Here is a 26034-nt window from a genome sequence, read left to right as displayed (position 1 = left end):
AAAAAAAAACAACCAACCCAAAACCAACCAACCAAACAAACAAAAATTAGACATCATCCTTTAAGAATTATCAAGGGAGGAGCAGCTATATGTTACAGCAGATAAATCACCAGCCCTGGATTCAGGAGGAGCTGAGTTCAAATCCAACCTCAGACCCTTGACACTTACTAGTTGTGTGACCCTGGGCAAGTCACTTAACCCTTATTGCCCTGTAAAAAAAAAGAAAGAGAAAAAAGAAATTATCAAGGAAAACTTTCTTGATATTCTATAGTCAGAAGATAAAATAGAAATTATCCTGAATCCACTGATCACTTCCTGACAGAGATCCCAAAATGAAACCACCCATGAATATTATAGTCAAAATCCAGAGTTCCTTTATCTAGGAGTAAATATTGCAAGCAGCCGGAAATGTTTCAATTATTGTGAAGCTATAGCCAGGATCACACACAATTGATCAGCTTCTAAATTAAAGGATCAAGGGCTTGGGATATGAAATTCTTCATGTCAAAAGAGCTACAATTACAAGAAAAAAATCACCTACCCAGAAAAATTGAGTGTAATTCTTCAGGGGAAAAATTGATATTTAATGATAAAAGACTTATAAACATTCTTTTTTTTTTTTAAAGTGAGGCAATTGGGGTTAAGTGACTTGCCCAGGGTCACACAGCTAGTAAGTGTGTGTTAAGTGTCTGAGGCCAGATCTGAACTCAGGTACTCCTGACTCCAGGGCCGGTGCTCTATCCACTGTGCCACCTAGCTGCCCCCTAAACATTCTGGATGAAAAAAACAGACATGAATAGAAACCTTGACTTTCAAATAAATCACTCAAGGGGAGAATAAAAAGGTAAATAGGAAAAAATACACTCAGGTATAGAAATATTACGCCTACAAGGGTCTATATTACCCTACAAGGAAGTAGAATTTATATTATATTATGTTATAATTATATTATATTGTATTGTATATTATATTAGAGTACTGTATCCTATAGTACCATAACGTATCATATTATTTTTCTGTGTGTGTGTGTATGTATATGATATAACCCTACAAGAGAGGAAGATTGAAAGGGGCTAGCAAAGGGGATTGTTGATAAAAGGGAGGGCAGATTGGAAGATGGGGGAGCTAGTCAGAAATACCACTTGAGAATGGATAGGATGAAAAGAAAGAAATGGTAAGATAAATAGGAGAAATGGAATAGATGGAAATACACAGTTAATAATAACTATAAAAAAAGTTTACATCAAGTTTCTCTGATAAAGGTCTCATTTTTCTTTTTTATTTTTTAGTTCAGTATTTAATTGTTTTCCAGTTATATATAAGGATAGTTTTCAACATTTGTTTTCATAGGATTTTCAGTTCCAAATTTTTCTCCCACCCTCCCTTCCCTCCCCTCTCCACAAGACAGAAAGCAATCTAATATAGTCCATACCTGTGCAATTACATTAAAGATATTTCTGCATTAGTCATATTGTGAAAGAAGAGTCAGAGTACAAGGGAAAAAACACAAAAAAGAAGGAGAAATAAAACAGCCCAAAAGTAGAAACATTATGGTTCAATCTTCAGTGAGTGCACCTTACTGTCATCAGAATTGACTCAAAGAGGGAATAACATACATAGTCAAGAGGGTATGGTAATATATTTTTGCCCTGTGGAAAAATGGATGAAGAAGGAGATAAGGCCTGGGTGGGAGAAGAGGAGAAGGAGGGAAGGGAAGTTTGGGGGAGGGAGCTGTAAAAAGCAAAACATTTCGAGGAAGGTGAAGATGTTCTGCATAACAGCACATGTATGACATATATTGAATTGCTTGATTTCATAGGGAAAGTTGAGGAAGGAGGGAGGAAGAAAAATTTAAGAAAACATAATTAACTCAAAGACCTTAACCTCATCAGAATGGGCTCAAGGAGGGAATAACATAGGCACACAACTGAGAGGAGTAATTCATTGAACACTACAGGAAAGTAGAAGGGGAAGAGGATAAGAAGGAAAGGGTGAATGAAGGGAAGGTGAAGCAGGCAAAGGGATAGTCAGTAACAAAAACACTTTTGAGGAGGAATAGGGCAAAATAAGATAGAAAATAGAGTAAATATCATTGGAAGAGAATAGGATGGAGGGAAATAGTTATGATGATTGATTACAATGGCAAAATGTATGGTACCTACTCTGCTGGGCTATTGTGAAGAAAAATTTTTATCAAGTTTAAGGTACTATTTAAAATTTTGATGAACAGTATGCTATCAGAAAAACCTGGAAAGACCCACATGAACTGAGGCAGAGAAAAATGTATTGTAAACAAAATGACAGCAATCTTGTATAGATGATATGCTGAGAAGCATGTGGTTAGTTTTAGCAAGGCAATGATCCAATATAACTCTGAATGACTTATGAAAATTGCAGTACAACTACAGAGAAAGAACTGATGGTATCTGAAAATAGACTGAAACACATTTTTTTTGACCACTCCTTAATCTGAAGTTTTGTTTTTATCTATTTTCTCTCACAACCTAGCTAATGTAGAGATGTTTTCCATGACTACTCATGTATAACTTACATTGAATTGCTTGAGTTCTTGGTTTGTGGGGTGGGAAAGGAGGGAGGAAGAGAAGTTGGAACACAAAGTTTTAAAAAAAATTGATGTCAAAATTTGCTTTTACATGTAATTTGGAAAACAAAATTCTAAACAAACAAAAATGCTTTGAGAGAAAGAACTGATGGAGCCTAAGTTAAGATCAAAGAATACTCTTTTAGGGACAGCTAGGTGGCACAGTGGATAGAGTACTGGCCCTAGAGTCAGGAGGACCTGAGTTCAAATTTGACCTCAGACACTTGACACTTATGAGCTATGTGACCCTGGGCAAGTCACTTAACCCCAATTGCCTCACTAAAAAAAAATACTCTTTTATACTTTATTGTTCTTGTTTGTTTGTCTTGTTTTGTTCACATGATTAATTTGGAATTTTGTTTTGTTTTGTTTTTGCAGGGCAATGGGGGTTAAATGACTTGCCCAGGGTCACACAGCTAGTAAGTGTCAAGTGTCTGAGGCCGGATTTGAACTCAGAGACTCTTGAATCCAGGGCCGGTGCTTTATCCACTGTGCCACCTAGTCACCCCCTGGAATTTTTTATGATTGCATATATATGACATATTAACTTGCTAGCCTTCTCAATGATGGGAGAGGAGGGGGAAGGAGGGAGAGAATTTATATCAATTTTTTTTTAAAGAAATAATGTTTAAAAATTGCATGTAATTAGAAAAAATAAAGTAGTAAACAAAAATAAATGATTGTTATGGGATCTTTTATAATGTAATTGGGAAATAATTAAATAAATACAAATATATGTATATGTATATATATATGTGTGTGTGTATATATATATATTTAAAAACATTTTTTTTTTGGTGAGGCAATTGGGGTTAAGTGACTTGCCCAGGGTTACACAGCTAGTAAGTGTTAAGTGTCTGAGGCCAGACTTGAACTCAGGTCCTCCTGACTCCAGGGCCGGTGCTGTATCCTCTGCACCACCTAGCTTCCCCAATACAAATAAATTTTTAAAAAAGAGAATCTTTGTCCAGACCATGAAGTTAATTTAAGATGATTTCAATATGTCAATTCAGTTGCAAAAACTGTCCATTTAGTAAAAAAAAAAAATGTTTTTTTTCTAACTGAATTTGTTCATGATTCTTAAAATTGACTGAATTGACTAAGTGCTGAGACAACTGTGGTAATCTTAAGTGCTCTTTGAGTTCAAATAACCAATTGTTTAGGAACTTTGAAAAATTTCCCATTCCTAGTTCCTCATACAAAATATTATTTGTTATATATCCTGCTAAATGAATCAAAAAGAGGGAAAAATAATGTGTTATGGCTAAATAGATAAATAGTATAGATGAAATTCTATAATTTGTATTCCAAGTTTTTATGTATGTATGTATGTATGTATGTATTGTGATAATCAGTGTGCCACCTCCCTGCTGAGAAAGACATTCTGAGAACCAGGGTAGCTCCACCCTGAGGAGAAAGCATGTGACTTGGCATCCAGAAGTTGCCTGGGGTCCCAGAAGTTATGTCTATTCATAGATTGTCTGTAAGTCATGTCAATCAATGAACCAGCCAATTAGCTTGAAGTTGTATGTGGAGACTGCCCCTCTTCCAGCCCACAGGGAACTTCCACTGGAAGCTGTGAAGGATCAGTTTTCTTTCCAGGAACCGGCTGTGGACAGCAGGGGCAGGAAGAATAGGCAGAATAGACAGATCTCTTTCTTTCTCCCCGTGTTTCTATTTACTAACCCCTAATATACTTTAATAATTACTTAATGACTAAAGACTGGGGCTATGAGTTTCTAATTTAAGGCAACAACACATTAGATTTTAGATATCAGATTTTTTTAACTATCACAGTATGTATGTAAGTATGTAAGTATGTATGTATGTATGTATGTATGTATGTATGTATGTATGTATGTATGTAATGTATCTATGTATACACAAATATAATATCTATGTGTATATGTATAAGACAGGTGTTCTTTATCCCAGGGTCTGATCTATCATCTAATATATATATATATGGATTATGTATGCTTGCATATACATATACACACATACATACACATACACACATACATTTATGAATGCATATATAATATGTATATATCATATTGTGCAAATACATGCATATACATATATACACATATGTATGTGTGTATATATGTATATATATATTTTTTTACCAACTACCAAAGCGATCCATAACATGTAGGGGAAAATGTTAAGAATCTGTGCTCTTGATACCAGAAGATTTCTACAAAACGTATTTTTAAGTTTTTTAAACTACAAGTTAATAATAATACTTTTGATATAATTATTAGGATCAGCATTAATAGTAAGTACTAGGTATATGTATTCAGATGAGTGCATGACTTTTGAGACTCAATTATTTGTGTGGGTTTGTTTTTTGTCTTTGAAAAGAAGAGACCAGAAGGAAGGAAATAAGCATTTATTAAGATTCTGTTCTATGTCAGGCACTTGATACAGCAACCTGGAGATTAGGTGGTATTATTTTAACTCCATTTTATAATTGAGAGAACTGAGGCAGGCAGGTGTTATGACATCCAGAATCAAACAACACTCAGAAGCATTGAGTGACTTTCACAGAATTCCAGAGATAAAAATTGTTAGGATAGGATTTGAATTTAGTCTTCTAATTCCAAGCCCAATGTTCTTTATCCTTCAACATACTCCCCCCTTTATTACTAAAATGAATGTCTTCTTATTGATTTAGGAGTACTCCCATCCTATGCTGTAGATAAAAAGCTATCCATGAAAGACCATTTTTAATGAATTGCTTCCCTGTGCTTTCAAAGTTTGCCATGGTAGGAAAAATCTTCCCAACATGTTGGAAGCCTTCCTCTCATATTCCTAACATTAGAGAGTTACAGAACATTCTGGTTGTCCAATGTTATTTCTCTTCCTTTTCCTCTGACTAGCCCATCTTCTCTTTCTTTTTTTTCACATTTCTTTTTGGCTTTAACATATTTCTATTTATTTCATTAAATATTTCCTACTTTAGTTTTCAACATCTTTCATATAAATTTTAATATATTTTATTTTGCTCATTTATACATAAAAATTTAGCATTCATTTTTATAATTTTGAGATGAAAATTCTCTCCTTTCTTCCTCTCTTTCTTCATTGAGAAAGGAAGGAATTTGACAAATGTTATAAATGTTCAGTTATCCAAAAATATTTCTGTATTAGTCATTCTGTGAAAGGAGCACACACACACACACACACACACACACACACACACACACACAGAAAAATAAAGTCTGAAAAGTTATGCTGTGATACACATTCTCACTCTATCAGTTCTTTGGAGATAGCATTTTTCATCCATAAATTCTCTGGAATTGTCTTGGATCATTGTATTGCTGAAAATAACTGACATTCAAAGTTGAGCATTATACAATATTGCAGTCATTGTATACAATGTCATCCTGGTTCTTCTGGCTTTTGCTTTTCCAGAAGCAGTATTGTCCTGATCATAAGGACATGGTGTCCAAGGGTATCTCTTCCTCCCACACACTTTGTCCCACCTTAATTTGCTAGCTGTCAATTCATTTTTCTCTCCATGGCCAGATGCCCTGCTTTCACACCAGTCAGTGTGTGTGTGTGTGTGTGTGTGTGTGTGTGTGTGTGTGTGTGAGTAGTCTCACACTTTTCCTCAGGAAAATTATGGAGAACCCTGAGCCTTGTTTAGGGAGAAGATGGATGCTCTCTGATCCATGTGGGTAATTACACATTGGATTGTTTTCCATTTAGTCTCAGACTCCTGCAGCCACTAATTTTAAGCAACTGCATTGAAAATTGGGAAGGTTGAGACATGAATAAAAAGCCCAGTCAAGTCAACATGTGTCATTTCTAGCACATGCAAATAATTCCAGTATGAATAATTCCAGAGGCTTTACACCAAGATTTTTCATGTTTGAAGGAGAAGCACACCTACTAATTGACTTTTTGTAGATTAGATCAAGGAGATGAGGTCAGTACTAACACCAGGTCCATTTCATAGGTGAGGCAGGTGAGAGGCACATTCCAGCTAAGCAAGGCTTCATTGTAGAAGAGCTGTGACTAAAAACAAAAGTCATTATGATGCTTAATAGAATGTCAAAGCCTTCAACCAGGAGACAGAATTCTATTGAGAAACTGTGGCATTCAAAGGACTTCCAAGTTAGGTAAACCAATGGGGGGGGGGACTATACATGGTTATTGGTAGACTAGGAATCTTTTCTATTTACAAAATAGCCCCAGAGAATGAAGGGGGACAATCTTGACTGGTAACTATTAACAACCACCCATTCTCCAAAGGAGAGTTAGATGGATTTTTAATGAGCAGGTGGAGAGAGCAGAAACATACATCTCTCAGTAAAGGGTGAGCAAAGGACACTGTCCAACTGTCTCCACTTGGAGAATGACTTTCTGATCAGCTTTGGCCCCCAGGTGATGTATTGAGTGAAGAAGACTCTGTAAATCCTTCCATGGAAAGAGAAAGAAATCCTAATACAATTCTTCTCTTGCCCAGAACTGCTCCAAAAAGTAGCAAGTTACAGAATAAACCCAGAGACCATGATCATACTAATAGACAACCCACTACTTCTACCAGCTTAAGTATAGACAAACTGGATGGAGAATGCAGGTCGGGCAGGTTAGGTTCCAGGTGCTGAGGGATACTTCATGGGGAGACTGCAAATGAGGCATCATACTGACATCCAGAATGTTTATTACACAGCTAGATGGGCAGAATTGTCTGGACTGAGCCCCAAACCAAAGAGAAAGAAAGCTGGCTGAACTGAAGACCTACCCAAAATGGAGAGGAAAGAGATGTGGCTGACTAAAATTAGCTGTACTAAAATTTCACCCACTCGAGAAGGAGCTCCTTATGGTAAAGTCATCTTCAATGATGTAAAGCAACAGGTCCACATGGCTGTTTAATAGTGAGGGAGCCTTAACAAATGCCAAAATTTCCTGGGTGAGAGTCCAGATGAGTGATGATATTTAGGTCTGCAATGTCAAAAAGAACAGCTGGATGGGGAATGCAGGTGGGCCAGCCTGTGCCCTTTGCAAATGGAAGGATTTACAACAATTGAGCAATGGGTAAAAGGGGGCCAGCTTAAAAGATGGTTTTTCAAGGGTGATAAATCCTCAAGTCTATGTATGTTCCAGGGTGATATGGCTGCAGTGGCTGAGGGTAGTTACAGTGTAAGACTGTAACTGAGGCACAGTATTGATATCACTGCTATGAGGGGAAGGGAGGTTAGCTGGACTGGGCCCCTCTCCAAAACGGAAGTCCTATAAAGACTCACTAGTAGGAAGAAAGAGCTGTTAAGTTGGGGTTATCCTGCAAAGCCATAGAGCTGCATGGAAGACTGCATCTGAGGCATGATGTTTCTATCTATACATTCAGAAGAACATCATAGAGGGAAGTGAAAGTTGACCAGCTTCTGCCTCTCACATAAAATGAAGCCTGCTCAATTAACTCAACAAGTGGATAAAGGGGCCAGCGAGTGGTTGGCATATCCCAGAGTGAACAGGTGACAGGGCTTCATGGCTGTTTCAGTAGTAGGAAGCCCCAGATGCAGCTGAAAGTTCTTAGAGGAGACTGCAGCTAAGGCATGGTGTGGAAGTCTGGAAACCAGAAATACAACCAAGATGGTAATGAAGATTAGCCGGTCAGAGCACTTTGCTGGAATGGAGTTCCTGGATAGCCCAAGGCAGAATGTCTGGGGGCCCTTGGATTATACTGGCCAATCTCTTCTGTAGGAAATTTTTGAAACCTGGGAATGGAGTTGCCAAGGTATGAGCCAGTGAACCCCTGTCCCTTCGGGCAAGCTCTCAAGTCATCATTTAGAGGACAACCTTACTCCACTTTGTATCAGGGCCCCCTCCAGGAGGTGAGATCCACAGGTGTTAAACATTGAACACTTTTTCCCAAATGCATTAATTAGTTCTGCTCACTTCCCCCCTCCCCATACACACCTACACAGGAAAGTACAGGAATTTGGGGGATTCTGGTTGGGGGGGAGGTGCTATGTGGTAGGAGAGGGGGAAGGTAGGGGGTTGGGGTAGGCAGATCTCCAGCTACTCATACCCTGACTCCAGATGCAGGGGAATAAAGAATTCACTCCTCCTCCTCTCCTTCCAGAGACAAAAAGGACTAACCTTCCCATCTTCTTTTTCTATCATTCCTTGATAATGTCTTTTCCTCTGTTCTTTGGAGTTCCTCCTTAGTAATTTCTTTAAACCAACCCACAACCTTTTCATTTCTTTCCATTGCCCCCCCTTTTTTTTTGGTGGGGCAATGAGGGTCAAGTGACTTGCCCAGGGTCACACAACTAGTAAATGTCAAGTGTCTGAGGCCAGATTTGAACTCAAGGCCTCCTGAATCCAGGCCCAGTGCTTTATCTACTGTGCCACCTAACTGCCCCCCTTCATTGCCCTTAAAAAAACAAACCTCATTTTAGTTCTTCAGATGCAATTGTTTCATATTTCTACCATAGAGCAACACTGGTAGAATGATAGTGTTAAAAAGTCAAACTTTCACTCTCATGTGAAATTTGGGATAATATAATATCATAAAGGGATCATAGCAATTTCCCAGTAGTTATCTAGGCCACTGTCCTTAACCCATTCAACTCTGGAGTAAACTTGTCATTCATCTGTACCATAAATAAATGTACTAAGCTTTTACAAATTCTAATGATGTTCATTCTGATGTATTTTTCTGGATAATGATCTCCTAACTACATTTTTTTATTATTATTTTATTTTGTTCAGTATTTCCCAATTACATGTTAATAAGAAAAACTTTTAACACTTTAAAAAAAATTGCTAGTTCCAAATTCTCTCCTTCACTCCTGGCCCTCCCTCCTCTTTTGAAAAAGGAGCAATTTGATATTGATTATAGATATGAAGTCATGCAAAGATATTTCATTTTTAGCCATGTTGCCAAAAAATAAAACAAAAACAAAATAAATCAACAAAAATAAAGTAAAAAAAGTATGGTTCACTCTTCATTCAGAATTCATCAGTTCTTTCTCTGGAAAAGGGATAGCAACTTTCACCATAGATCCTTGGCAATTGTCTTGGATCATTATCTTGGTTAGATTAGCTAGGTTATTCACAGGTTATCATTCTTATAATATTATTACTATGTACACTGTTCTGTCTTTTCTTACTTTACTTTACATATGTTCATGTGTACATATATAGTTTATATGAGCCTTCCCATGTTTTCCTGAAACCATACTACTCATCATTCCTTATAGCAGAATAGTATGGAATCAAAATCATATGACAGAAGATGGTGGAGGAAAGACAGTGAGCTCTCAAACTCATGACATGATCGCTCCAAAAATCATCCAAATAATGCCATATGACAATGCCTGGAACAGCAAAACCCACAAAAAATGTGCTAAAACCATCTTCTAACTAAGAATGGCTTGGAAGGTCAGAAGGGAGTTGCTGTGCTGAGACAGGAGTGGAGCCCAACCCCACAGTCACCCTGACACAGATCTAGTCCCAGGAAGGCCTCACCAGAGAAGAAGACCCCCCAGAGCCTCTGAATCTGCTGAAGCACCAGTGTTGTCTGGAACTAAGCTCACAGTCTGGTGAGAGGGCTGAGCCCTAGGCAGGGGGGAGACTACAGGGGTCTATGTTCCTGCTAAGGCAGAACATGGGTTTTTCACCCCTGCTGGGAACCAGGAGGTAGGCTTGAGTAGCAGTAGCCCAGGTGGGGGAGGGGCACAGTCTCATCAGAGCTGACAACCACAACACACAAAGCTGGTTGGTTAGCAAGTTGGTCTGGGGTCATCACAGGCCTGTGAAGAGCCTGCTCCTCAAATCATATCAACTGAGACGTAATAAATCTTGGGATACTGCAGCCAGGAAACAGTGCCCCACTTTAAGGAGCTAAAAGTCAAGTAAAAGAAAGGCAAGATGAGCAGACAGAGAAAGGTGAGGACCATAGAAAGTTTCTTCAGTGACAAGGAAGATTGAGGTGCACCCTCAGAGGAAGATGTCAACATTAGGGACCCTACATCTAAAACTTCCAAGAAAAATATGAATTGGTCTCAGGCCATAGAGGCATTCAAACAGGACTTTGAAGATAAAGTTAGAGAGGTAGAAGAAAAAAATGGAAAGCGAAATGACTGAAGAAACTGTGGTATATGATTGTAATGGAATAGTATTGTGCTATAGGAAATGACAAACAGGATGATCCCAGAAAAACCTGGAAAGACTCATGAACTGATGTATGGTGAAGTGAGCACACCTGGGAGGACATTGTGCATAGTGACAGCAGTATTGTTCAATGAGTAATTGTGAATGACTTAACTACTCTCAGCAATACAATGATCCAAGACAATCCCAAGGGACTGATGATGAAGCACACTATCCATACCCATAGAAAGAACTGATAAAAAGAGCACTTGTAGATTGTATATATATAACCTGGTGGCTGTCTTGCAGAGGTGGGGAAGAAAGGGAGAACGGAGGGAGGGAGAAAAATTTGGAACTGTAAATCTTAAGAAAATGAATGTTGAAAACTACCCTTACATGTAACTGGAAAAAATAAAATAAATGTTTGTTGCAAGAGAAAAAACAAATCATATGATAGTTTGTTCAGCCATTCCCCAATTTCTAAGCATCCTCCTGAGTTTCTAATTCTTTGATACTGAAAAAAAAAGGCTATAAATATCTTTGTACATATAAGTCCTTTTCCTTTTCCTTTGATCTATTTTGTATGCAAGCCTGGTAGTGGTATTAGAGGACTAAAGGGTATGTACAATTTTAGAATCCTTTGAGGCAAAGTTCTAAATTGTTTTTCACAATGGCTGGACCAAAGCACAAGTCTACAAACAGTGCATTAGTGTCCCAATTTTTCACATTCCGATATTTACTTGTCATTTTCATTTTTTTTGTTATGTTAGCCAATATGATAGGTATGAAGTAGTATTTCACAGCTGTTTTCATTTTTATTTCTCTAATCAGTAGTGATTTTGATCATTTTTAAATGAGTGTATTAACAGGTTTGATTTCTTCTTCTGAAAAATGCCACTTCATGTTCTTTGACCAACTGGCTCAGTTTTTGATCTATTTAAAAAATGATGTCTTTATCAGAGAAATCTATTTTTCCCCTACTTTCTTGTTCTTCTTTTCATGTTGGCTGCATTATATTTGGTTATAGAAAAGCTTTTTAAAAAAAATTTGGTATAATCAAATTCATGCATTTTACATACCATAATCTTTTCTATGTCTTATTTGATCATAACCTCTGTACTTATCCACAAATCTGACAGGTATAATATCCATACTCTACTACTTGACTTATGACATCAGCATTTATATTTAAATAACTTATACATTTTGACCTTATCTTGGTATTCAATATGAGATTTTGGTCTATGTCTAATTTCCAACAAACTGATTTCTAGTTTTCCTAGCATTTTTCTCAAATGGTGAGTTCTTACACTAAAAGCTTGGATCTTTTTGCTTATCAATCACTAAATTACTATGGTCTTTCTCTACTCTGTGTTATGTTCTTGATCTATTCCACTCATCTACCATTCTATTTCTTAGGTAGTAGTGGATTGTTTTGATGATTACTGCTTTGCAATATAGTTTGAAATCTGGAAGTATTAGGTTGTCTTCATTTACATTTTTGCTATTGATTCCCTTGATATTCTTGACCTTTTGTTCTTCCGGCTGAATTTTCAAAATTCTTTTTTCTAGCTTTATGAAATAATTCTTTGGTAGTTTGATTAGTATGATACTGAATAAGTTATATGAATAATTAACTTATCTATAACTGCAATATTTTAGTTTTATTTGCTTGGCCTACTTATAAGTGATGCATATTTCTCCAATTATTTAGACCTCTATTTGTGTCCAAACAATTTCGTAATTGTGTTTGTATAATGAGTTGGTTTTTCTTGTCAGGTGGACTTGCAAGTATTTTGTGTAGTCTATCATTATTTTAGACTGAATTTCTTTTTCTATCCCTGTGCTAGGTTTTGTTGGTAGTACACAGAAACGGTGATGATTTATTTGGGTTTTGTATGTCCATTTTTTCAGCTAGCTTTTATGATGATTCTCTAGGATTTTATGAGTACATAATTATGTCACCTGCATAACGTGATAGTTTTGTTTCCTTATTGTCTACTTTTATCCTTTCAATTTGTTTTTCTTGTCTTATTGTTATACATAGCATTTTTACTATAATATTGAATAATAGTAGTGACAATGGGCATCCATACTTTACCCCTGATCTTATTGGGAAGGCTTCAATTTTATCCTCATTACAAATAATTCTTGCTCTTGCTCTTAGGTGGATACTATTTATAATTTTAATAAATATCCAAAGATTTTCTTGAAAAAGGAAAAAAATAATTATATCATTAATTCTTAATTTTTAGCATGAGGAATAAGTCAGAGAGACAGGTGATAATGAACAACTTTCTATTTGATGGGGGAAAATAGTAGTTGTAGGGATAATGATTCAGTAACATTTAAATATTTATAGAAGAAGGGATTTATTTGAAAAGGTGAAATATGTGCTTGAAATATTATGTTAAGCTGTTCTTCTATTTAACATGGTAAAACATTCTTGAGGGTTCTCTTGCTACTAATTTTAACAACATTTAGGAGTTTCCCAGATTCTTTCCATAGTATTGCTTGACTCCTACTTTCAAAGCAATAGCTACAATTAGCCATTTTCTAAGTTAGTCTTTTCAGAAGTTTCTTGGCTTCTTCCCCAACTTAATTAGTTTAGAGGCATTTAAAAACATAAATTGACCTTATACCACTGTTAATTAATTGCCTTAAGAGAAAATTTGGTGCTTCCTCAGTTGATTTCAAGAGAAGACACATAATTTGATTAAACCTTCTCAGGGTTTTCATAGATTTCTACTTTTATTGGTTCTCAAGTTTTACTTTAGCTAATACACCCTTTAATATTATTGGTCCTTCAGGAAAACCTAAAGGTGCATAAAAATCTAATTAGCAATGGCACATACAAATGGATATGATTACTTAATTAGCTGTATCGCTTCACTTGGGCTATATGTAACCAAATGTGGAACTTAATGGTTTTGCTATTAATCAATTCTCAATGTAAACACTTGGAAAGCTGGTGCTGCTCTGTAATATTCATTATAAATAGTCCCTGTGGGAATCACAACTTTATTTCATTAAAACTCTTGCCTGCTGTTAATTGCTCTTAGGAAAACATGCACAAATTAATTGTGTTTCAGAAGCCAGTGGTGTAAATTTAGATGTGTCTATGTTGATTGCTCGGGATTTAACTGTGTTGACTCATTCCTTCCTACTGTGATAAATAGTATCCGTTAGCTGCCACTACTGACCTGTTTTAAATCAATAACACTTGTGCAATAAGTTTTGCATTACATAGGTTAAAAAGGGAAAGGGTTTTAAAAATGTTTAGTTTACCATGCTATCTGAATTTAGGTCATGAGAAATTAACCCATAAGTTTTAATGATTTCTCCTGTGTCAAACAAATATTGTGATTTAGCAAGGGAAACGGATGAGTGTTAATAATGTTGGTTTTTTAAAAAATATATATGTTTTCACTTGAAAATGGTATGTAAAAAATACAATCTGTCCTTTAATAAAGTCTCAATAATCAGCGGCTGCTAAAAACAGTTTTTTTTTCTATATGTAACCAATATGAAGAATTTCAACAACCTTTTCCATACCCCCACTAATAACTGCACATGTTGAAATAAAGGAACAGGATTTCCATTGGGCACAGTCACATTTGTTCTCAGATACAGAATATTAAGTGATTATAGCAAACAGGGTTGTGTTCCAGGCTGATTACTAGCATGCTAGTTTTGAGATCATTTATTACATTTCAAAATAATAGCCAGTATCTGTCAAGGGAAACATTTTATTTAGGAATGTTGAAATATTAACAAGTTAAGATTTGCAGGTTCAATGGGGAAGCATAATAGACATAGTTATTATTGCTACTTTATAAAGATTTTTAATGATGAAATTATTCATAATAATTAATTTATTAAAATGAAGAATTGTACAATAATGTAAATGTTAGTATCCAAACACAACTTTTATTTTTAAAGCTCTGTATAGGTACGGTAATAAAATTACCACTCACTCTTTCCCTTCTTTCTTTTACACTAATTACTTTAAACAAAGGCTATCAATCATGTCATATCTATCTTGACTATTTATGTGAAATAGAAGATATCATCCACAGAACAGGGAAACCTTGGATGCACACAAGGTTGTGCTAGGGTCACCTTGAATTTGCTTGGGGAAAACCAATTGTTAAATTTTCAGTGTAAACATTTGTATCTTAGAAATTAGCAAATGCTACAAATAAGGCTTGATTTATCATTTTTTAATTGTCTAGATTCAAGAAAATCTTAGAAAAAATGTTAACAATGAAGATTAAAATTAAAATATATTGTGCATAATTTTGGGGTGGAGGGGAAGAGATGCTTGTTAAACATTTACTATCTTAGCCCAGGCCTGGATGTATCCAAATTGAATATCTTAATTATTCCTTCAACAACAATAAAATGTTTCAATATTTTAACATCTAGGGTGATACAGTTAGAGGTTTCAAATTTATACCTTTCTGATTGCATGTCCAGCTCTTTAACAACTGCACAACCTAGCTACCATGTCAATATCAGTATCACATCTCGATAAAGCCATTCCTTATAGATGTTGGGAGCTCATTGTTGCAATTGCAGATTCATTCAAAGGATTTTTTTTTTTTTGTAGAATGCAATAATTTTCATGGTTCTACCACTCAGATATACCTGCATATTTCTAGGGACAAGACAAAAGGTATCATTATTGTTGTTGTTGATATTATCATTATCATTGTTATTATACTTTATGTAAATTTCACTGTACAAAAATTACTAAAATGTTTGAAGGGTGTTCATAATATATTTTCAAAAATATATAAATAAAATGTCAATAAATAGGACACTAATAGTTTACCTTAAGAATAGAAATAATATGTTTTTGCCCAATTATTTTCCCAGTAAAATAACAAATCCTTGAGGGGAAGATATGTTCTGTGTTTGTCTTTTTATCAATAGAATCTAACAGAACATATTAGTGTACAGTCATTTGAAATGCCTTGGCTACTTGGAACACTAAGGATTTTACCCAAAGAAAAATAGGAGTTTTCCAGACAGAGTTGTCTCTGCTACCTAGTCTCTAATTTTCTCTCAAGCAGTAATCCTTCAATTGGGTGGTGTGGTGTCTGTGTTTTATTTATATTAGGCAAGTATGAGGAGAGCATTTTACCTAGAGGGAAAAAATATGTAGGAGAGTACAACCTAGTAGGGGCATTACCTAAGTGGGGCCTTTTCTCTTCACATGATATAAGCTACCTAGACATCAAAGTTTTGTTCAGCCAACCAGAGACAGAAAGACACAAAGAAAAAACATCAGGTTCTACTCCTTTATCATATTCAAAATTAATCGCTTTTATGTCCCCCCCCACAGTTTTCTCTCTTATTACCCAGCCTAGAGCTTTGTGGAGCATAGGTGACACAATTTAATATCCCCAAGGTCTCAGTTTGTCTTTTGGAGTATCCATAGGTTGTTTCTCATTTTTGTTACATGAATGACCACTTTTTTTTCTTCCAATATACCTGTCCTCCCTTCTCTATTTTATGTACCACTTATAATTAGTAAAATATTATAACTTACTTAGATTATTAACACTATGTAATTGTCTAGATTATATTGAAAAAACCTGTCTTTTCTTTGGTGTAGAAACCTGCTTCACCAAAGCAGATTAGATAGATCTACAAAATAAAATCATAATGACTTGCCCAGTGGCTTACCACATCCCTATCCCAGGTCAGAGCCAGCAATTGAACCCTGTTTGTAAAGGCTATAAGGCCTTCTCTCTATATATTACTTGATACTGCCTTTCATAGAAGCCAATAAGATTGTTGGATTAAAACATTCTAATATGTTCCATTAAAGTTCATTGAGTTGAATGCCACTAACATAATTTTCAAAAATATGACCTTAGATTCTTCTTAGATTAAATAATGGCATGATTGGAAGGGAAGAATAAATACTGGCCCTGACTCCTAACAGCTCCCTGGATTGTCACAGTGTCTTCCTTAGGTCTAGATAAGCTATAAAAACTTTCAATGTAAGACAACATAAAATCTATCATTCCTATATTTTTTAATACAATAAAATCTGTTAAACTCTGGACCAGTTTTTTTTCTTTGCCATAAAAATTACAGACTTGCACAGATTATATTTTTATTCCTTTAAAATATGACTAAAACCACATAATTATTGTCTTTTTATTATTTTTGAAATATGAAGAATGTTCATCTTGAAAACATTTTTCAGTATGAAAATATGTATTGACTATACTTTTTATTAGTTGTTGACTGACAATTAAACTCAAAGTAAGTATGTAGTATATTTTGGATTCTTGTTTTTATGTGTCTTCTGGTAAAAACATCCCTAATTTCTCTCTCTCTCCCTCCCTCCTTCCTTCCTTCCTTCCTTCCTTCCTTCCTTCCTTCCTTCCTTCCTTCCTTCCTTCCTTCCTTCCTTCCTTCCTTCCTTCCTTCCTTCCTTCTTTCCTTCCTTCCTTTCCATTTCTCTCTTCTTTTCTTTGTCCTTTGTGTTTCTTCCTCTTTCTTTCTTCTCACTTCTATATGAGCCTCCTTTAATAACACTGACATTACATTAAAAAATGAATGAACCACTCACTGACCAAGCAAATGTAGCAATATAGAAAAGTAGGTTGTAATGATTTTGTAAATTGTTTTTTGCCACGTGATAAAAATCATGAAAAAAAAATATGAATAGTGTCTGACACATTTCTTTTACACCTGAATTTTATTTCCTTTGGGGCCGAACTATTAAAACAATTGCCTTCCTCCCAGAATGTCTTAAGTGAGTCATTGTTGTCATCCCTGAATTTTCATTAAAATGTTACTTAATCCAGAAGAAATGAACCATTACAACTATGGTCTAGGGAATGTATAGGGAATGTTCGTGCCTGCAAATATCCAATGTTCTGTTCCAGAGGGGACAGAATGAAATGGTACGATATAATACTCACATAGGCTACTCTCAGAAGGCAGACAGAATTTAATAGAATGAAATTTATGCATGTTCTATTCTAGCTAGCATGATTTGCTTTAATTGACCTGTTGGGATTTTAATAAGCTCTTAGATGAAAAGTAAGTTTGTTTTTAAATGAGAAATACCATTGTTTGTCTATATTTCATAAAAGGGTACTTGGCTGCAGTAATTTCCCTTGTTCCACAGTATGTTCTACACAGTTGAAGTCATTATTATACTGATATGCTATCTGTATTGTTATCACCAAACATGGTACTCCTCCATGTTTATCTTTCTGGATAGACAGTGTCTGCACTTAGCGATTTCTAATTTAAAATGCTTTGAACATATATCCCTGGGAGAGTAAAAATATTTTATTCCTTGAAGTTGTATCTCTAATGCCTAACATATTTGTTAATTGATGGATTAATTGATTATTTCTCATAGGATTATATATTCAAAGCTGGAAGATATGTTTGAAATTATGTAGGCGAACCTCTTCATTTTTCAGATAAAAATGAGTTTAATTGACTTTCCAAGCATCAAACAGGAATAAAACCCGGGTCACTGGTCTAAAATTCACCACTGTTTCCATTGTACTCAACTGATTCCAATCTAAGTATTTTTAAGTTAATGGCATATATGTGAGTTAATACGTGACATGAAAAAACATATTAGCTTTTAAAATCTCTCCTTATTGCTAATTTTAACTTTTTAATGGCCTCATGAATTAGTTATTTGACAGCTTTCATTAAAACTAAAGTATCTCAAGAATAATATTGAATTCTAATTAATAAAATATATAATTTGCCACCTTATGATGTTACCTCTAAAAAATAAACATATAGGCACATAGCCATATACATTTACATAGACATATAAGTGTATGCATTACTGTTTATGATTTTTTCCCTTCTCCTGAATGTGTCACAGTAATCTCTTAAATATTAATAATGGAAACCTTGATGAAATGTGCAGGATGATGAATGCATTTAAAAATAACAATGACAAAACAAAACAAAAACAACAACTTTTCCCTTTCTTACCTGTCCAGTCTCCTTATACTTTATTGCCCTCTCTCTCCCCCTCCTTTCCTGACATCCTTACACTCTATGATATAAATCCGTTAACTTTGGCTTTCTTGTTCCCCTCACATGATATTCAATTTCAGCATGGCATGACTTCATTGTCTATAAATACTCTACTTCTTCACCAGTGACTCCTGGCTTCCCTAGCTTCTTTGAGGACTTAGCTCAAATCCTACCTTTTAGAAAAGACCTTTCTCAGTATTCCCCTTACCCCTTTGTTTATTTCTGACTATGCTTACTCTCTAAGATTACCTTTCATTGACATTACATATATCTTTCATGTACACAGTTTGCATGTTGTCTCCCTAATGAAGTATGCAATTTTTTTGGTCAGGAATCACATTCTTGTGTTTCTTTATATTGCTAACATTTATCACAGTGCCTGACATAAAGTAAGAAATTAACATTGCTTTGACTGGCTAACCAGTAATCTTTACAGATATACCTCATAACTTCTAGATGATAAACAATTCCCACATAAAGATGATAAGTATCATACCTTAATTTCACAAGGAAAAGGGAGAGGATTGCAGAAATAATTTCTTCATTGTTAAACAAGGAAAAACTATTAAAAAAATTTAATTCAACAAACAATAGACAACTACTATATAGAACACATTGTTATGTTTGAGAGCTATAAAGCTTAAGAAAAGGTCACTGTCTTAAAAAACTTAGATTGTTGATAATAATATTTTCCTTATTTGACTAATGAATATTATTGTGATGTCGAAGCAATGTTCAAAATCTTATGACATGGTTCAAATTTCATAAAATAGAGGAATGTGTTGAGATAGCTATACTCTATGATAAACGTAGTACAATGACTTAAGAACTGAGAAATCAAATAAAATGGCACTAGATATTATTCTGGATATATCTCAAAGAAATAGAGCATAGTGGGAGACTAAACAATAAGCCGAGCTGTTAGTATCATGTACAGAGTGCTTGGTGATGTTTTAATTTTATTCTATTATTTTCCATTTCCATATTACATATAAGGATAGTTTTCAACATTTGTTACACTGGATTTTTAGCTCTAATTTTTTCTTTTCTTTCCCCCGCCTCTTCCCTCCCTCCTCCCCTAGATAGAAAGCAGTCTGATATACGTTGTATATGTATGGTCACATCAAACATATTTCTACATTAGTCATCTGAAAGAAGAATCAGAGCACAAAGGAAAAACTTCAAACAAGAAAGAAAATTAAAAAAAAAAACAGTCCAAAAGTAGAAATAGCATGATTCAATCTGCATACATGATTCACTGTTGTTTTTTTCTGGATGTTGAGAATATTTTTTTATCGTGAGTTCTTTGAAACTGTTTTGTTTTGTTGTACTGCTGAGAAGAACGAAGTCCATCCCCATTGTTCATCATACAATGTTGCTGTTATTGTGTACAATATTCTCCTGGTTCTGCTCCTCTCAGTCAGCATCAGTTCATGTAAGTCCTTCCAGGTTTCTCTGAAGTCCTCCTGCTCATCGTTTCTTACAGCACAATAGTATTCCATTACATTCATATACCACAATTTGTTTAGCCATTCCCCTATTGATGGGTATTCCCTCAATTTCCAATTCTTTGCCACCACAAAGAGAGCCGCTATAAATATTTTTGTACATGTGGGTCTTTTTCCCTTTTTATGGTCTCTTTTGGGTACTGACCTAGCAATGGTACCACAGAGTCAGAGGGTATGAACAGTCCCATAGCCTTTTGGGCATAGATCCAAATTGCCCTCCAGAATGGTTGGATCAGTTCACAGCTCCACCAACAATGCTTTAGTGTTCCAATTTTTCACAGCTTCTTCAACATTTATTCTTTTCTTTTTTTATCATATTAACCAATCTGATAGGTGTGAGGTGGTACCTCAAAATTGTTTTAGTTTGCATTTCTCTGATCAATAGTAATTTAAAGCATTTTTTGATATGGCAAGAGATAGCTTTGACTTCTTCATCAGAAAACTGACTGTTCATATCTGACCATTTCTCAATTGGGGAATGACTTGGATTCTTATAAATTTGATTTAGTTCCCAATATATTTTAGAAATTAGGCCTTTATCAGAAATGCTGGCTGTAAAAATTGTTTCCCAGCTTTCTGCATCCCTTCTAATTTTGTCTGCATTGCTCTTGTTTGTACAAAAGTTTTGTAATTTAATGTAATCAAAGTCTTCCATCTTGCTTTTCATAATATTCTCTATCTCTTGTTTGGACATATATTGTCTTCCTCTCCATAGATCTGAGAGGTAAACTATTCCTCTCCTAAATTATCTATGGTATCACCCTTTATATCTAAATCTTGAACCCATTTTGACCTTATTTTTGTATAAGGTGTAAGGAGTTGATCTATTCCTAGTTTTTGCCATACTATCTTCCAGTTTTCCCTACAGTTTTTGTCAAATACCGAGTTCCTATCCCAGAAGCTAGAGTCTTTGGGTTTATCAAACAGTAGACTACTATAGTCATTTATAGCTATGTCCCCTGTGCCTAACCTATTTCATCGATCCACCACATTATTTCTTAGTCAATCAATACCAGATAGTTTTGATGACTGCTGCCTTATAGTATATCTTCAAATTTGGTATCGCTAGTCCACCTTTCTGTGCATTTTTTTTCATTAATTCCCTTGATATTCCTGACTTTTTGTTTTTCCAGATAAATGTTATTTTTTTTAGCTCTATGGAATCATTTTTTGGCAGATTGGCATGACACTGAATAGGTAAATTAATTTAGGTAGAATTGTCATTTTTATTATATTTGCTAGGCTTATCCATGAGGATAGATATCTTTTGAATTATTTAGATCTGATTTTATTAGTGTGAAAAATGTTTTGTAATTGTGTTCATAGAGTTCCTGGGTTTGTCCTGGCAGGTAGACTCCCAAGTGTTTTATATTATCTACCGTTACTTTAAATCAAATTTCTCTTTCTATCTCTTGCTGCAGAGTTTTGTTGGTCAGGTATAGAAATGCTGATGATTTATGTGGGTTTAATTTATATCCTGCAACTTTGCTAAAGTTGTTAATTGTTTCAAGCAGTTTTTTAGTTGATTCTTTAGTATTCTCTAAGTATAACATTGTATCATCTGCAAAGAGTGAAAGTTTTGATTCCTCCTTGCCTATTCTAATTCCTTTAATTCCCTTTTCTTCTCTTATTGCTATAGCTAACATTTCTAATACAATATTAAATAATAGAGGTGATAATGGACATCCCTGTTTCACCTCTGATCTTATTGAGAATGCCTCTAACTGATCTCCATTACATATAATGTTTGCTGATGGTTTTAGGTAGATACAGCTTATTATTTGAAGGAAAGCTCCACCTATTCCTATGCTCTCTAGTGTTTTTAATAGGAATGAGTGTTGTATTTTGTCAAATGCTTTCTCTGCATCTATTGAGATAATCATATGATTTGGGTTAATTTTGTTATTGATGTGGTTGATTATAATATTAGTTTTTCTAATGTTGAACTAGCCTTGCATACCTGGTATAAATCCCACATGGTCATAGTGTATTATCCTGATGATCACTTGTTGCAACCTCCTTGCTAATATTTTAAGATTTTTGCATCGATATTCCTTAGGGAAATTGGTCTATAATTTTCTTTCTCTGTTCATCAATCAGTCCTTTCATCAACCAATCACTATGACCATGTGTAAATTGCTCCACCCAATTAAGTGTGTATGTTAATCCCTCCTTGAGCCAACTCCGATGAGATTAAGGTCTTTGAGCCAATTCTCGTGAGTATAAGGCTCTTTCACTGCCCCACTCCTCCCCCATCTCTCCCCCCACTCCATAAGTCCTTTCCTGTTTCTTTCATGTGGGATTTCACCCCATTCTACCTCTTCCCTTTCCTCTCCTCCAGTGCATTCCTCTCCCAGCTCAATTTTACCCTAAAGATATTATCATGGGGTACCTAGGTGACACAGTGGACAAAGCACCCATCCTGGTCCCAGTAGGACCTCAGCTCAAATCTGGCCTCTAACACAAGACATTCACCAATCCCAACCACACCCCCCCACACACACACACGCAAAAGATAAACAAAAAAATAAATGCTTTACAGATATCATCCATTCACAATCAATTCCCAACTTTACCCTCTGTCTAAATTCATTCCTATCATCTGTCCTAATGCTCAGAAAACTCTTAGGATTTTGACATATCATCTTCCCATGTAGGAATGTAAAAAATTTAACCTTTTAACAGAGCTTATATCCTTTTCCCATTTACCTTTTTATGCTTCTCTAGGGTTTGCATTTGAAAGTCAAATTTTCTATTCAGTTCAGGTCTTTTAATCACAAATACATGAAACTCCTCTTTTTAATTGAAGTCTGATCCTCCTCCCCCCCCCCAAAAGATTATACTCAGTTTTGCTGGGTAGGTGATTTTTGATTGCAATACCAATTCCTTTGCCCTCTGGAATATCATATTCCAAGCCCTCTGATTCTTTATGTAGAAGCTGTTAGATCCTGTGCTGTCCTTACCATGGCTCTACACTATTTGAATTGTTTCTTTCTGGTTGCTTGCAATTTTTTCTCTTTGACATGGGAGCTCTGGAATTTAGCTACGATATTCCTGGAAGTTTTCTTTTGGTGATCTCTTTCAGGAGGTGATTGGTAGATTCTTTCAATTTCTATTTTACTTTCTGCTTCTAGAATATCAGGGCAATTTTCCTGAAAATCTCTTGGAAAAAGATGTCTAAGCTTTTATTTTGATCATGGTTTCCAGGTTGTCCAATAATTTTCAAGTTATCTCTCCTGGATCTATTCCCCAGGTCAGCAGTTTTTCCAAGAAGATATTTCACATTGCCCTCTATTTTTTATTCATTTGAATTTTCTTGTCTTGGTTTCTCATAAAGTCATTAGCTTTCATTTGTTCAATCCTACTTCTTAGGCAATTATTTTATTCAGAGAACTTTTGTATCTCCTTTTGCATTTGACTTTTCAAGCTGTTGACTCTTTTCTCATGACTTTCCTGCATGACTCATTTCTCTTTATATTTTTTCTCTACCTCTCTTACTGTGTCTTCAAAGTCCTTTCTGAGCATCTTTGGCTGTAAAAATATGTTAGCCCATCTTTCTGTGGGTTCTGCTTCTCTAGGAGTTGTCTTATGGCTTTGTTTGCATTTTTTTAGAGTAATTGTGTTAGGAACTCTGAGGGCTTCCTGCCTTTCCTCCACCATCTTAGCTACTGTCAATTGATTTCAATGGGCTAGGAGATCCCTTCCACTTTGGTAACCCTAGGATTCTGACATTGGTGGAAGTCCCCTTGCACTCTTCTATTCTGCTTCTGTACAGCCCAATTAAGCAAGAACCTTTGACCCATCTGGCTCCTCTGCTCTAGTTAGAGAAAGAAGATGGTGGTTGGGTGGGGTGGAACATGGTTGCATCCTCCAGTGCCCCAGCCAAGAGAGGGAATGAGTGAGTGTATGCCCATCATCTGCATTTTAAAGAGTATTTCACCTTCCTTGTGTTCCTTAAATCTAAGAAATAACACATCCATTTCCCCTTTCTCTTATATATGAGTAAGTCTTTAAATATATCCAGATTTTTACACAACCTCCTACCATTTAAAAAAAAATGCTACTTTAGTATTTGTTTAATTCAAAAAATTTTAACTACCTTTATTTAGCTTATCATAGAGAAGCTATTAATTTGCCTCCTTAGGGCTCCCAATTAATTCTGAATACTCTATGTACTCTCTTTCCTCCTGAATCTTCTTTATACAATTGAGGAACTGCTTTCTGATCCTCTTGGATACAAGTCTGGAAAAAAATATTGTTACTTATTTATATATAAATAGGCAGGTGTCTTGATGATTTCCCTATAATCGTTTTTTTTTTAATTTATTTAGAAATTTTCCTTGCCCTCTTTCCCTCTCCCTAAGTTGTTGGCCTTTGGAGCATTCAGTTAGTTTCCTTGATGAAGTCTACAGGCCCTGGGCAATTTTAAATATGCATCTAATTGTCAAGTCCAGTCTCCCCTTATCCCAAAATACATATTTTAAAGCCCTTATTATTAAAACATTTTAAAATATTGGTTTGTTCATATTCTAAAGAGAAATTTCAACGGATGTTTCTTTGTAAGTTAGATCTAAAACAGAAGGCACTTTAGAAATTATCTAGTCCAGCCTCTTAATTTTACAAATAAGGACACTGAGATCTATAAATTAAATAACTTGCCCAAGTTAATACAGTTAGTGAGTGGAAGAATTAGGATTCAACAATCCTCTCTCCCTTTGTTCCAAAGCTAGTGATCTTTCCATAGCAGCATTATGTAAAGTCACTAACTGAATGTCTTTCAATTGAAAGCTAATTATTTATGAGATATTTTTCTTTGACTTAAGAAATCACCATACATGTGAATGAAGACCAGCTTTCCACTATGAAATAGAATTTGAAATTATAACATGAGATACAAAAAGTATTATTTCCTATTAGCCACTAGTGAAAATTATAAAGCAAAAAAAAGTCTTAATTAAGTAAAACTTTCTTAATTAATCATTCAGTTTGAGTAATTGAATTTGAATGAGAAATAGCTCATTTACAGTACTGTCAACATTAGCTACTGTTTACTTGTTAGTTATCATATGATGATATGGTGTTGAATTTTCTAGGAATGTCTACAAAGGCCTAAAAATGACAACAAATAAACATTGTATGGACTAATGTCTCAATAAGGAACCCAGTCTTGCAACCCTGTATATCATCATCATGATCATCATCTTGACTAGCATTTATTCAGTACAACACACACACATATTAACTCCTATTACCTTCACAACAATCCTGAGGGCTAATAATAAGATCTATCCCACACCCCCCCATTTTTCAGATGAAGAAATTGAAATAAGCAAAGTTAAGTGACTTGCTCAGGGTCACACAGCCAGGAAATGTCAAAGGCTGGATTTGGACTCACAGCATCCTGATTCCATATTCAACACTTAATCCACTGTCCCTCCTAGTTGCTTATATCTGTTAAAGTCAAACTAAATCTACATTTTGTTTTCTTTTTAAAATTTTAAAATATAAATAGATTGATATTGCAAAAAGTATTCCGTGATTTGAATGTATGAAAAATGATGCTTTAAAGCAATATATAAAGAGAAAAGTATTGCTTACTTATTCTGTAGTACTTTAAATATGGTAACAATGTCTATTAATACTTAATTCAAAATCGGCGTGACTTCCTGTACTTTTCCAATTGGATTGTAAAGAGTAAATCTTTCCAATATTTCTTCTGATTTTGATTTTCTTTAAAGCTCAGCATGTCAGAAGTTAGGAAGAAATATA

Source organism: Dromiciops gliroides, chromosome 4, assembly GCF_019393635.1.
Source record: "Dromiciops gliroides isolate mDroGli1 chromosome 4, mDroGli1.pri, whole genome shotgun sequence".
In the NCBI taxonomy this organism is placed as follows: domain Eukaryota; kingdom Metazoa; phylum Chordata; class Mammalia; order Microbiotheria; family Microbiotheriidae; genus Dromiciops; species Dromiciops gliroides.
The sequence above is the reverse complement of the archived record's forward strand: the minus strand, read 5'-3'. Positions refer to the sequence as shown.